Consider the following 16,066-nt stretch of genomic DNA (forward strand, 5'->3'; position numbering starts at 1 on the left):
ACACAAAACCGCGGGACACAGATTTTCTATGTTTGCCCTTTACACAGAAAATAGCATTAGTGATTTTCTGTGTTTTGCATGGTCCAACTACTTTGTAAAATATTCCAGCCAATCACCTAACCACGCCTCCATGCACATTCTCGATCTGTATCAATTACCACTTGAAAGAATATATATATATTTTGATGACGAGGAACCCTGGCCGAAGCTAGGAAAACCCCCCGAGTAGGGCACCCTGCCTTACGTGACCCACATCTAAAAAATCCTTGGCAGCCGCTTAGCATCCAAACAGACCTAATTTGGAGTGTATGAACTGATGAGATGAGAGAAAATTTACCTCTCAAGAAAATAAGCAAAAGGGCCCAAGATGAGGATGGCTATAACGTGGCGGTACACTATGAAGACAAAGAAGCTCATCCCTTTATCCAGTGCAACTTTGCATAGGAAAGTGGATCCAACATTGGCCGACTGCACCAACACCATGGCCATGTAGGGCATGCACCTCTTCATGGTTGACATCCACCACACCAAACTCTCTCTCTCTCTCTCTCTCTCTCTCTCTCTCTCTCTCTCTCTCTCTCTCTCCTGCAGCCTGAATCACTTAGCTTTATAACAGTTTTCATAAGGATCCTTAATGGAATTCATAATCACTAAAGCATTAATGGGGAGATCATATACCACTACTCATAGCCCATTGGGGAACTTTAAGTGCTCATACACCTCACTTTAAAATAAGCTTAAATGGTGAATTCCACCTCAACCTGCAAACAAATGTCCAACTAGAACCCGCATATTACGCTAAGTAGATGACCTCAGAAACAATCAGCTTGGATTTTGGATGTGTTCGGATCTGGACAGGCATGACCCAGGCCCAATAAATTCGGGTAGAACATCGCTGTTTTTTTTCCTAATTTTCTTTTCATTTTGCTGGATAAATAGTTAGGAACAACACAATGGGAAGCAGACAGCGTAGCAAACAATATTGTAGTAAAAATTGGTTTCAGAATTGGATCGGTTTTCAAAAAGGTTCAGCATTCGGATCAACTTGATTGAATCGTCATATTTAAAAATTCAATTTTAAAAAACCTCAAAAAATCCACAACAATAGAAAAGAAAATTCTGGAAAATTATCTAAAAAGAGAAAATACAGAAATGAAAGGATTATAGGGTTTAATCAAATTCTAAACACATCCACTGCGTAAACAAAAACTAACCATTCAAAAAAAAAAGACATTCAACCCTGATCGATTAAGGCAGTATCCAGCAGATCAGCCCTACACTGCTGATTCGGGATTGAATTGCTCGATTTTAGTAGGGGCCTCGATACACCTGTATCAAATCATTTTCATGCTGAATTGATTTGAATCGGCCGATTCAATTTGCTTCTTACAACAATGGTCACAAATATCATGTCCAGGAATTTTGACATTCACCAGCTATGAAAAACGGGATAATTTCACAAGTTGTTAAAATCTAGCCTATTCTAAATGTACATGGAGATCTCTCTTATGTGAGTCCCATAACATCTTCTTTGATACACTCTTGAGTTGATTTGCCTTTCTTGGGCTCCTTGATGGGGAAGACTTTTTGTTTATTTTGGGCTTTTTTAATCTTCTTGGATCTAGATCCAGACCTGATGATTGGATCTGGATATGATATTCTAACATCCCCTCGCAAGCACAACAGCTCGGGATAGACATTGAGTTTGGATCACAAAAATTGAAAGCACAGAATTGGGAGAGCTTTGGTGAGAACATCTGCATTTGGTCTCATGAAGGAACATGAGACACCCTAAATTTGCCTTTGGCAATGTGGTCCCAAATAAAATGAACATCAATTTCACTGTATTTGCTACGACTGTGAAGAACATGATTCACAACAAGATAAGTTGCAGACATGTCTCACCGGAGGGTAGGCGGTGAATGGATATGTTTTGCCCAGTTATCGAAAGAGAGCATGAATCCAAGAAATTGTGACTGTTGCATGTTTCTTTGAACTCCATAAAATAATATGGGGACCAAGATGCACAGCATAACTAGAAGTAGATTTGTGATCATCAGGTGAACCTGCCCAATCAGCATCTGAAAAGATAATTCGTGAACAGAGCAGCCGACCCTATCAAGAGTCCATAATGAATAGGTTTTTTGAGATATCTCAAAATTCATTTCACTGCATTCTAGTGGTCAACTGACGGTTGATGCATATACTGATACACACGGTTGACAAAAAATACAAGATTAAGATGAGTAAGAGTCACATGTTGCAGTGCACTCACCATACTGCGATAAAGTGTTGGATCATAAAAGGATGGTTTGTCCAATGTTAGCTGTGCAGATGGAGACATAGGCATGCTGATTGGTTTGGCCCCAAGCATGGATGTCTAGAACATATTTGTGCTGAGATAGAAGTAGTCCATCATTAGTTTATACTGCTTCAATGCCCCAAAAAAATATAGAGGCCCAAGATTCTTTAAAGCAAAACTCTATATTATGACAAGGATGCCATCAACATATATCAAAATATAAGTAGTTAAATGAGGTTTGCACAAAATAAAAATGTATACATCAATATGAGATTCAACAAAACCATTGCTTAGAAGAACATTACTCAAATGCTGGTACCATGCCTTCTTCCTTATGAAAGCCCTTGACAACCAAACATGCTTTATATCACACAAAAGATCTATTGGCCTCACTTTTAATGTGATAGATCCACTTATATCCAATGAGATTTCAGGTGAGACAAAAGTCCAAGTGTTATTTTTTAGTAGGGTAGAGAAATTGGTTTGCATAACATCACACCAATAAGACTCAATTTGGGCTTGTTTGAAGGCAGTGAGTTCAATGTTAGTGAATAGTTCAATAAGAAGGGCAATAGGTAGAGGGTGTTTGGTTGTTTGGAAAAGTTTGGGCTTCAGGGTCCAATCCTATGCATAGGTGACCATATGATGAGTGTGAGTAGGAGGGAGAGTAGATTTAGGAATAACACTACAAGAAATCTGTGGATTAGCGATAGACGCATTCTGTCATCAATTCCTCGTGGTAGAGTTTAGCGACGAATAACTTTCATCACAAATTTTTAGTCGCTAATTAGCGACGGAACATATATGTCACTACTTTTGTCGCTAAATTGCGATGAATTAGCAAATGCTATGATTCGTCGCAAGGCCGTCGTTAATCTGCAGAGATTTGGGTTTGCGACAGATATGAATTTGTTGCTAATTTTAGCACTATTGTAGTGACAGAATTGCGACGGATTACAATCCGTCGCAAAAAACATTGGTCGATTCAATTTTGCGATGGATAAATATCTGTCCTAAATTCGTTGTTAAATTGGAGGCTGATACTAATTAGCGACGGATAATATCCATCGTAAAAAATAAATAAAAAATAAAAAATTGTTTAAAATATAAATATCGAGAAAAAAATTCTCGTGATACAATTTATATATTTTGTGAATAAAAAATAAAGTACACATAAAAAATACATATACAAAGCAACTACAAACAATTTATCAATCCACTATAATCATCGCCAAGTTCTAATTATTTATAAGTGAATAATTACAAAGAGTTTCTTTTGAAACAACAAGAAGGTACAACAAATTCAATACATAAATCTAATCATCTCCAAGATTTTGTGCATCATCTTCTTCATTGTCTCGATTTGCCCCTTCATCCATGCCTCCATCAGCTCCTCTACACTGATTATCTTCAACATCCTACAAGAGAAAAGAAAGGTTAGTATTTGATAAACAAAATATAATGAAATAAATTATATGCAATGCACCTAAGTTAAGACAATCAAAGTAACATGAGTGAATTACACATAGTCTAGCTAGCAATAAAGTGAAGGATATTAACAAAATTCAAATGTGTTCTAAGGCTGACAGAAAAAATTCATAATGATTCAATCATGCAAATATGTGTTCTAAGGTTATCAAAAAACTCTTATAGTGATTCAATCATGCATATATATGTTTTAAAGTAGTGAAAAAACTTTCATAGTGATGGAATCATGCTTATATGTGTTCAAATGTAGTAAAAAAACTTTAATAGTGATGAAATCATGCATATATGTGTTATAAGGCAGTCAAACTTTCATAGTGATGAAATCATGCTCATATGTGATGAAATCATACATTTACTAGCTTGAAATATAACGACATGAAACATTTCATACCTGATAGGCATCTGCAAACGAAGTTCTTCTGTCCCAAAAAAAGTTGCACAACTCATTACGAACAACGTCGGAAATTGCTTCATGTAAATAGTCATGCATTGTGTCCTTAACAAGCTGGCGAATACCATCCCAAGAATTAGGTGGGTCAGTCGGATGCTTGGAGTTGATGCTAGTGGGAGAACACTGAGAGTCGTGACTGGAGGAGGCAATGACTAGTGAGGTGTTCATATTACTATCAAACTCGAACACATGACCCTTTTTGGGTTTACCTGTTGCAGTCACCCATGCTGCAGGATCAAAATGTGGATGCTGAGTGGAGTCATCGTCATATCGCTCTACCATTTGTTGCTTGTATGACTCCTACAAAGTATTGATTACAATATGGATTAATAATTAAGAATTATAATATTTATGATAACTTTTATATTACAATATTTATTAATACAATAAATACATACCGTTGTCATTCTCGCTTTCTCTGATACGAACTCTCTCGTGGTCTTACATTTATGTGTTTTAACAAATACATCCTTGTATGGCACAATGCCTCCTTTTTCTGCTTCCTGTGAAGTTAAATGATAAAAAAATTATTTAAGAGGTATGCAACAATACTTATAAAATTGACAATATATATATATATATATATATATATATTGATGAGTTGTTATTTTCTTCAGATGGCTCCCAAAAGTCCTAGATCCACCTGTGTGTAGATGGGAATCGGGCATCTTCGCTCAGTTTTGTGCAGCCTTCGCTGAGCGGTTTTAAAATTCATGTCCCGCCCACTTGTCGCGCATTGCATCCCAAACATCTGACATGATAGTAGGAGGGTCATGGCCCTTCCACTACAGTGGATCATCTATCCCGCCATATGCATTTCTTGCTGCAGTCTTCATATTGTGCAGCATGTCTGCAAATCGACTTGTAGCCTCCTTCTGCCACACCTTCCTCGCATCCTGCTCCTCCATCGTAGTCGCGAAGCGATTCGAAGCCTACAAATAATTTCAGAAAGTTAGTAGACATGACTATAACAAAAAAATAAATATGAAACACATTAACTATGAGAAACGATTGTATACCATGAATGAGGACCACAATCTGCTTAACACCTCCTTCGGGTACTCTTTCCATTGAGCGACCGGTTCTGGTAGATGTTGAACTAGTGAATGCCTAATCTCTCGTATTACTTCTTGTGGCTCAAACCTCGCATTGTACATGAATTGATACACATTAACTATCAATATACAATATTTATAACATAAGTATAGGATAAGTGAAAATGAAATATTTACGGTTGATTATCGATATACACTATTTGAATGAGTCATCGTGTGTCAGACTGAGAAGACCTTGCATTCAGCGTTGTCTCGTGACTTGTATGAACAGCTTGTGTAGGTGGGTTATGTGCAGATGAAACATCATCTATAGAAAAAATAAGTTAGAAATTCACATAATGCGCATTTAAACTAATTAAATATACAATTAGTTAAATGATATACCTATTGAAGTTGCTCGCGAAGATGAAGGCTGAGACTGGTTACCACTGGGTGTTCGACCACTGTAACCTTCACGAACCATATTCTAACAAATAAAAAATGTCATGCAATACATTCAAACATTGTAATACCTTCAAATCATTCAAATCATTGCAATACATTTCAATACATTCAAATAATTCAAATCATTTACATCAAATATTGCAATACATTCAAATCATTCAAACACATTACAATACATTCAAATCATAACTCTATATGTATCGAAGATACATGATCAAAGAATAAAAAACGTCATGCAATACATTCAAACATTGTAATACCTTCAAATCATTCAAACCATTGCAATATATTTCAATACATTCAAATAATTCAAATCATTCACATCAAATATTGCAATACATTAAAACATAAGATATTCAAATCAAATCGAAAATAACTTTATGCAAGACATTCAAATCATTCAAATCATTGCAATACATTCAAATCATAACTCTATACCTATTGAAGATACATAATCAAATCAAAAATAACTTCATAAAATACATTCAAATATTGCAATACATTCAAGTCATTTTAATACATTCAAATAATTCAAATCATTCACATTAAATAGAGGTATGTATTACAAGATGTATTTCACTAGCTCGAGAATACTTCATCATTACTTGTTTGACTTTCATATTCTTCTTCTTCCTTCTCATCTTCTTCGTCATCTTCTTCTTCTTCTTTGGGCGCTCATCCACTTGGTATATCATTTGGATCACATTTTTTCATGCATGTGCCATCGGACAATGAAGATATGACATGTATACCATGTGCGACATTGTGACCATAAGAGAAGTCATACATATCATCTGATTGATAGTAATCACTCTCTTCAGTTAACTTGTCTTCCTGTAACTGATCATACTCGGAGTATAGTTTAGACTTCACCTTGCAAATTGCCCACCATTCATTTCTATATGACTTCTTTGTACTCGGATATGAAGTATAATAAACTTGTTGAGCTTGCGAGGCTAATATGAATGGTTCAAATGTTCTAAACCTTGATTTATGATTCACCTTCACAATGCTTGAGGCTTTGTCGACTCTTGTTGTTGTGGGATCAAACCAATGACACTTGAATAAAGTTACCCTATTATTTATGCCTAAATAAGTCAACTTCATTATTTCTTCTATAACACAGTAGTAGTCATGTTCATTTTCACCATAGTTGCTACCCTTGACGCACACCCCACTAATCATCATTGACTTGTTTACACTATAGTTTTTTGTATAGAATTGATAACTATTTACGATGTACTCGTTGTAACATTACACAACTTTGGTCGGACCATTTTGTAAATCACATATTCTTTGATCTTTGACATCACCATGGCAGACCTACAAGCATAAACAATGATTGTGATCATGACCAATTAAGTAACTTATTATTGTTTACATAAAAAGAATGTATGTCATCGTCCTTACTAACTCTTTCAACCATGCCACAAACTTATTTTCGCGTTCTTTTTGTACTTCTGCATCAGTGAGATGTGAAAGTTCTCTTTGCAACTCTAGATCAAATCGTCTACACTTAACAAATACTTATATTACTGAACCATGTATGCACATATAGAACTTAGAGTTACATATTAAGTATACTTACTCGATGTATGGGTCAATTGTTGAGCAATTAAAAAGGATATAGATTTGTGTTGCGTCTTGCTCTCAATCTTCCAAGAGTCTTGAACGACAACTGTCAAACGCATGCCCAAGTGGTTGAAATATCGACAGTTTGTCAGCTACAATAAATTATTCTCCATCATCATTATGAGGTGGGCATGTGTAACGTGTTGGAATGTGAGGTTCAAAGTACATAGATGAAAATTTTGAAATATCTTCCAAAGTATACGCCTCACAAATAGAGTCATCTACTCTTGCTTTATTTCGAACCTTTTTTTTTAGGTCAAACATGCATCTGTCAACAATATACATCTCGGATTACAATAAATTTTTCAATAGCATTAAAGAGAAATATATATAGATTTCAAATGAGTACATCCACCGATATTTCACAGGACCACCAACCCTTAGTTCATATGGCAAATGTATGATTACATGTTCCATAACATCGAAAAATACTGGCAGAAATATCTTCTCTAGCTGACAAATAGTAGTAACGACAGAATCCTCGAGATATTTTACCTCAGATACTATGACTTGTAATGCGCATAATGTTCTAAAAAATCTACTCAACTCGAATAATACCCCCCATATAGGTTTGTCTAATATATCATGGAATGCTAGGGGTATCAACCGTTGCATAATGACATGACAATCATGGCTATTCAACCCATATAATTGTCCATCGTCTATCTTCACAGCTCGAGCAATGTTAGAGACGTATCCAACTGAAAATCTCAACTATCTCAACCATTAACATACCTGGTTTATTTAATCTGGTCCAAGCACATACCTTGCCTTTGATTTCAGTACTTTGCCATTGTACTCTTTGAGTTCCAATTCTGATCTTTTACATATTACTTTTAAATCCATACAGGCCTTCAGATTAAACTTCATTTTCTCTTTGACATTCATTATCGTATTAAACACATTATCAAACACATTTTTCTCTACATGCATCACATCCAAATTATGTTGTATCAATAAGGTCGACCAATATGGTAGTTCCCAAAATATAGATTTTTTTGTCCAATTGTGGTCGAAATTCAAGGAAGGGCATCGGGCTACGGGCATATGTCAGTTCATATAGAAAGTATTGCAATTTTCTCAAAATTTCTTTACTAGACAACCTTGTAGGTGGGCCTTCCATTTCAGTTATACATGCTTGAAACACATTCTTTTATCGTTAGAACGGATGGTCACTGGGTAGAAATCAAAGATGACAATCAAACCAACACGGCTTTCTTTCATGCGTCAATCTAAAAGATTGTGTATCCTTCATGCAGTACGGACATGCCAACCTCCCATGTGTGCTCTAACCAGATAATATATCATATGCAGGGAAGTCACTGATTGTTCATAGAACAGCATCCTTCATATTGAAGTTTTATTTTTTTGGGCATTGTACGTAAGAACACCGTCATCCCATAGTATTTTCAGTTCATCAATCAATGACCTTAAATATACATCAAGATTTTGGCCTGGAGAGGTCGGACCAGGGATCAATAGAGACAAGAAAAGATTTTAACGCTTCATACACAAGCTTGAAGGAAGGTTGTATGGGCTGACAAATACTGGCCAACGCGAGTATGGAGTTGATCTACCCCCAAATAGATTAAATTCATTTATACATAAAATGAGCCTAACATTTTTCACTTCTATTGTGAAGGTCTGATGAGTACAATCAAAGTGCTTTCAAGCTTTCATGTCAACAGGATGTGTGATCTTGTCTTCATCATGTCGAACTTTATTTGCATGACATCTCATGTGTTTAGGTATCCTCGAAGACATATACAATCGTTGCAATCTAGGGGTGAGAGAGAAATAGCAGAGCGACTTGTATGACACTTCTTTTAACCTCGTGTTACCATTGCCTCTTGTCTTTAGCTTGAATCGAGGATGCCCACATGACGGGCATGATCTGCTATTTTCTTGATCTTTGAAATACAACATTCAGTGATTTGGACAAGCAACTATCTTTTGATACCCCATACCTAGAGCATTGACCATAACCTTCGCACGATAGAAATTTTATGGCAATTTATCATCTTTGAACAACATACTCTTCACAATAGAGTACAGACGGTCAAAACATGATTTACTCAAATTAAACTCGGACTTCAAATTCAGTAGTTGAAGAACTGCAAACAAGATAGTGTGACTCTGGCAACCATTCCAAAGTGACTCATCAACATCTCTAAGTAAATCATAAAATATACTAGTTGTATCATTTGTTGCTTCTTCTTATACCCCAGTTGGTACATCACTAGGACCCATAGCAGAACCCAGTTCTGATCCTGCAGCATCAAATATCAAATCCACTTATAGATTATCATCCACCACATCCACCCGTGCGTCAAAATTGTTCTTAAATTCTTCACCATGAAATGTCAAATTTTGATAATCACTCACAAAACCCTTCTTGTATAGGTGATGTCTAACTCCATGAGGTTCAACAAATCCATCATTCTTACACATGGTGCAGGGGCACCTGATCTGACCTATAGGATCAACTGTACTGACACTTACCATTGCAAATTCAATAAAATTGTCAACAACATCCATATATTCAAGTGATACCTCATTGTCAACTATCCTACGGTACATCCATTCACGGTTTGCAGTCATTTTATTCTATGATGTTACGGATATTATCCTAACCAATTAAAAGAGAATCATCAGAATGTTATGATGAAGAAAATATCAAATTTATCATGCATTTGTGGTAGATATAATGATTTGATATATATATATATATATATATATATATATATATATATATATATATATATATATATATATAATGTCATACAATCACAAGAACTATGATACATGCATTGATAACTTAATATTTTCATGTGCAAAACCATTCATTTAAAACATGTTTGAAGCATTGATAACTTATCATTCATTTTTATGTGCAAACTCATTCATAACATGTTACATTCATTTGAAGCATGTTTTCATGATATAATTTCACATGAAAGTCATAATCAAATTGAAAGTAACTTCATGCAAGCATGGATACAATCACATCAAACATTGCAATATATTCAAATCATTCATATCAAAACAATGTCAAACATGTATCTGCAGCAAACACACTCCAATATCTCGCTAACTACTATCATGACTAGCATAGAATCTGAACTTCAAAATAAGAACAATTTTATTTTAATACATTAAAATCATGCTTAGCATGATCTCCGAACTCCATCAAAGCAGTCCTAGATATCCACAACTAAGTGAGTGTGTAAACAGAAAAGTGTTTCATCCAAGAAATTAAATAACATGTGATGCACATGCATCACTTACTCACCACGGGTATTTATCTGATTTACATTGCTTTTGTCACTTACTTACCACGGGTCACGAGGAACAAGCAGGATCCGTTGAGAAATCTGCAAAAGACACTATATTCAAATGAAGTTTATTACCTAATGACAAGGAGGGTGACACTTCCTGTCAAAAATGAGCTCAAACAGAAAGACGCAACCCTCTACTGAAAGTGAGATAGGCAGGAGTGTTGCCCCTGCCGGCAGTAAGGTCAATGCAGGGAGCGAAACCCCTTGTCAGAACAATCACAGGAGGTAGGAGGTGAGACCTCTTGAAGGGAAGCATCGGGAGGCAGGGGATGAGCCCCCTGCCGTGAATCAATCATGAGGCAGGGGGTCTCTCCCCCTGTCGAGGCAAATTTTCCCGGCAGGGAGATCCGCCCCCTGTCGAGCAAAATTTCTCAGCAAGGGGATTCGCTCCTTGCCGAGCAAAAAAGACAAGGGGCATGGGGGCTTTGCCCCCTGTCGAAATTATTGAGGACAGGGTGCGAAGCCACCCCCTACCAGGGAAAACAAAAGGGTAGGAGGCTTCTCCTCCTGTCGATCATTCTCCAGCAGAAGGACAGAGCCCCACTGTAGGAGAAGTCAAGAGGACAGGGGGGGGCTATCGGCATTCGAAAGGACAGGGGCAAAGTCTTCTATCCTGCCAAAGATCGGGGCCAAGGGAGGGCCTGGCAGAGGCGATCGGGGCCTCTGCCAGCCCCCGCCAACTATAGAGGAGTGGGGAAGGCCCGACAGAGGCTATCGAGCCTCTGTTGGCCCTCTGACAACCATAAGGGGAAGGGGGAGGCTACAATATAGGGAAAAGGGTTACATGCGGACGGGGCTCACCGAAAAACACAGAAGGGGGAGCAACGAGAGAGAAAAGAGAGAGGAGGTCACTGGGAGGTTGATGGACGGTGGGCGGGCGATGGGAGGTCGATGGGTGGCGGGCGAGCGACTGATGAAACAAAAAGAGAAAAGGGGCTCACTTTAGGTATTTACGATAAATTTAGCGATAAATTCATAACGACAAAATTCTATCGCAAACTCCATCGCAAATATGCGACGAAGTAGCGACAGAAAATTTTTGTTGCTAAGTCGTCGCGAAGTTGCGACGAAGTTTAAGACAGAATTGTTCTGTTGCTAATTCATGACGAATTCCTGATCGATTTTTTTTTGTTGCTAATTCTGTGAATAATTTGAATGTTAGCGACGGATAGTTTTGTCTAGCTAATTCGTCACAAATTTGCGACAGAAAAAATCCATCGCAAATTTCCATCGCTAATTAGAGTTTTTCTTATAGTGTAATAGGAGCGGGTGAGGGTAAGGACTCCACGATAGGCGGTGGAGGAAGAGGAGGAGAACTTAGACCATTAAAAGGTATGAGTGGCATATCAGAGGAAGGTGTAGAGTCAAAGGACCCAGAAGAGAGAGTGGGAGGGGTATTAATCAGTAACAAAAAGGTAGGAGCTGCCGAGGGCATGGGTTTTGTTGGAGGCAATATATGACAAGGTTGGAAAGCAAAAGAGTTTTCATAAAAAATAACATGTCCCGAGACAATGGCTTTGTGATTGGAGGGATTTAGGCAAAGGTATCAATGATGAATAAAACTATAGCCAAGAAAAATATGACGGGAGGACTTGTAATCTAATTTATGAGCTTTGTAAGGTTTTAAGTACGTGTGACATGCACATCCAAAATTTTTAAAAAAAAAAGTATAATTAGGATCTGGAGTAAGTAAAATCTTCATGAGAGATTGATGATGTATGTTGAAGGTAGGTAAGCAGTTAATCAAATAGATTGTTATGGAGAAGGCATAAGGCCAAAACTAGGTAGGACATGGGCATGAGCCATGAGGGAGAGCCTTGTTTCGACAATGTGTAGTCGATGTTTGCACTTAGCTGATCCATTTTGTTCTTATATGTGTGGACACAAAATTCGATATCCAATCTAGAACTCTGTGAAATTAAATTTAAGGCCTTAAATCCTCTCCTACCATCAATTTGTAAAAACTTGATTTTAAAGCCAACAATGTTTTCAACAAGAACTTTGAATTTTTGAAATATAGTATCCATATCTTATTTATTTTTTATAACAAAATATCTAAGTAAATTGAGAGAAACCATCTACAAAATTGAGATAATATTTGAAACCATCCACAAAACTGGTGGATTCAGCTATGTGAGCTTCTTCTGATAGAAGCAAACTATGAAGCTAGTCTATGGATATAAGGTTGGAACAAGTAGACAGGGAGACTTTGAAGGCTCCATACTCATGGAGAAGAGCCAGTAAAATAAACAAAACAAAATCTTTATCTATGACAAGTTTGCATGCCACGGCCAATTGGTGGGTGATGAATTTTCCTTTTTGAAAAAGCTCATCAATACTTTTCTCTTCTTTTTTGAGAGTATGCAATTGATATTTGAACTGCAATATACGAGATCGGGAGTGGGCAACATAGGTTTCTTTTAGAGATGCTCAGACCTCATATGAAGTTTTCAAGCCAATGACCTGTGTGTGAACAAGTTCAGTTAAGGAGGAAATAAGTTAGCTAAGGAAGAGTTGGTCATGACATTGCCATTTAATGAACTTAGGATTGAACACTTGCTTTTCATATTGGGTAATTAATTTAACTAAGCATGGTTTTGATTAATCAATGAATTTGTATAGATCATATGAAATCAACAGTGAGATAATTTGAGATTCACATAACAAATAGTTATCTCTAGACAACTTTATGTTCAAGAAATATTGTACGGTAGTTGAAGTAGGAAGAATACAACTTATATCTAAAGTTGAGCTTGTTGATGTTGATATAGACATGATGCACAAGGTTGGTTCTAATACCATAAATGAACATGAATTTGAGTAAAGAAAGAGATGAATCACACACACTGCACACGATCTAATGTGGTTTAGATTTGAATGATCCTATGTCCACGACCTTTCACCTCAACGTTTTCTCTTGGTGAGGGTATAGCCCCAGTGATGCATGTTTATATAGCATACATGTACAAGATGACCAGGATTGAAGGCCTACAAGACGACGATTTGGAGGAGTCCCGTTGGGACCTATCCTCTTGGACGATTTCTCATGTGGGAGTTTGAGTTCTTATAAAACCTACTTACATGTCACAATCACATTATTTAAAACTTATTTTTTACTAAACAGTCATGTAGATCACATCCATAGAGTCCAATGTACAAAAAAAAATATAAAAAGTAGGTGATTTATACTCAATAGTTCCATATCTTCATTGGCACCAAAGATAAGCTGTTTTAATAAAACCATTGTTTAATGCTCTCTCCAAAAGTTGGGAGTCTTTCCATGGCAATGTCAAAGAGCAATAGGGATGGGGGATCCCTTGATGCCTAATACTAAACAAGTATCAAATTGAGTCATTCACACCAGTTGCAATAGAGGCCAACTTAAGAATTTCTTTTTTGGACGTAAGCCACTTGCATGGTCTCAAACCCATAAGCTCTAAGCATGAAAGCAAATGATCCTAAGAATCAAAAGCATTTTATAGTGCACCTTCAGCATGAATGCCTTCATTTTTATTTTTGTGCATGGAGTGGATGACTTCATGAGCAACCACCCAGCATTCTTGCATAGCACTTTTAAAATTAAAAGTACATTGAAAAGGTACAACTATAAGAATTTGCTCTACCACCTTTTTAGGTCTATCCCCTACAAATTTCATGATGACATTGAATATAATATTAAAAAGAGATAAATGTCCAAAATTACTTATGTCATACACAGCATTCTCCTTAGTTGGCCTTGCTGGACAATTTACCAATTAGATGTGCACAACACATTTTTACACACCATATTTTTTTAAGGGAAGGCACTTACTAACCCTGAATTGCAGTCAAGATACCAATATGATCAGGTCCAGCTCATCCCAATATGTGGTAAATGGAAAGACCAGTTCATTCAGCTCATTACCTTCTCAAGAGACATGACTATTTAGAAGTATATATTTTACTTGAGCAAGATCTCTATGTAGTTATATTGCTATTTTTTTGAGGAAGCTTCTTGTGATTGCATTACTATTTTGTAGCTATGATGTGACGGTACACTATGAAGACGAAGAAGCTCATCCCTTTCCCTAAGGCCATTTTGCACAGGAAATTGGATCCAACATAGGCCAACTCCACATTCACAAAGGCACAACAAACTCTGCACTGTCTCTCCTGCAGCCAGAGTCACTTAGCTGTAAAAGTACAGTTTTTATTTTATTTTATTTTATTTTATTTTATTTTATTTTATTTTATCTTATTCATTCAATCAATGGAAATTAGTCACAGGCTTTAGAGCAGTATTTATAAGCATCCTCAATGGGAACTGGAATCCATGGAGCATGATCCCTCTCATAGCCAAGTGGTGGTGACGTCCCACTTATAGCCAAGTGGTGAACAACTTACGGTTTGTGCTGAGGCCACCTTAAGTTTAGAATAAATGGTGGGTCCCGCATCATTTTGTAAGGAAATGGCCAAATACGTACTGGACAGTTAGGTCAGATGTCTACAAGAAACAGCCAGCATGGGTATGGCTAGGGCGGCAAAATCTGACCTGATTCTTAGCCGGGTTAGGGTTTGGCTTAAACGGGTTGTGTCGTAAACGAGTCGACCGCCTAACCCATTTATTAAACGGGTCGTGTTAGGGGTATGCCAACCCGCCAACCCGTTTGACCCGTTTAATAAACGGGTTAGGCGGGCAGGTCAACCCATTTACACGAACCCGCAACCCTGTGCCATGGGCAGCGTCAATTAATGTTCCCCTACGATAGCCAATAGTACTGGAACTCGTGGAGGGATATCAATCGTAAGATCGTGGGGCTGTGTACGACAGATTTCTCATGTCAAGACGAGCCCCATCTCCGCCGTACGATCTGCCAGAGATTGGGGGATTGCAGGCCCTATTGTACTTGGCTATCATAGGGGAACATTAATTGGCGTTGTTGTGTAATTGTGTTGTGTTGACCCGACCCGTTTATTAAACGGGTTAACCGTGTCATGTTGGGTTACCGGTTTAATAAATGGGTCGTGTTTGCCACATCCGACCAGTTTAATAAACAGGTCGTGTTCGTGTTGAGGTATTCTGACCCGCCGACCCGACCCGATTCCACCTTGACCCAATGGGCTAATGAGTAGCTTGCGGTCTTGTGAAGATGTAACAGCCCAAAGGCGACTAGAACTAAAACTAGGATGCAAACAACTTGGTTAATTAGTTTATCAGGAGTGGATGTCAAAGGCTAAATTCGGCCTATGTCTGAACCAGAGTTAGCCTAGACCGTCATCAGGTCTATATATGGAGCCCAACAAGCCTGATCAGTGGCCTGACTCCTAGGGCTCAAGATGGTCAAACCAATCTAAGAAAGTGATCTGCCATCCTGAT

The sequence above is a fragment of the Nuphar pumila genome, chromosome 2, assembly GCF_984573655.1.
Source record: "Nuphar pumila chromosome 2, dmNupPumi1.hap1.1, whole genome shotgun sequence".
Lineage (NCBI taxonomy): Eukaryota > Viridiplantae > Streptophyta > Magnoliopsida > Nymphaeales > Nymphaeaceae > Nuphar > Nuphar pumila.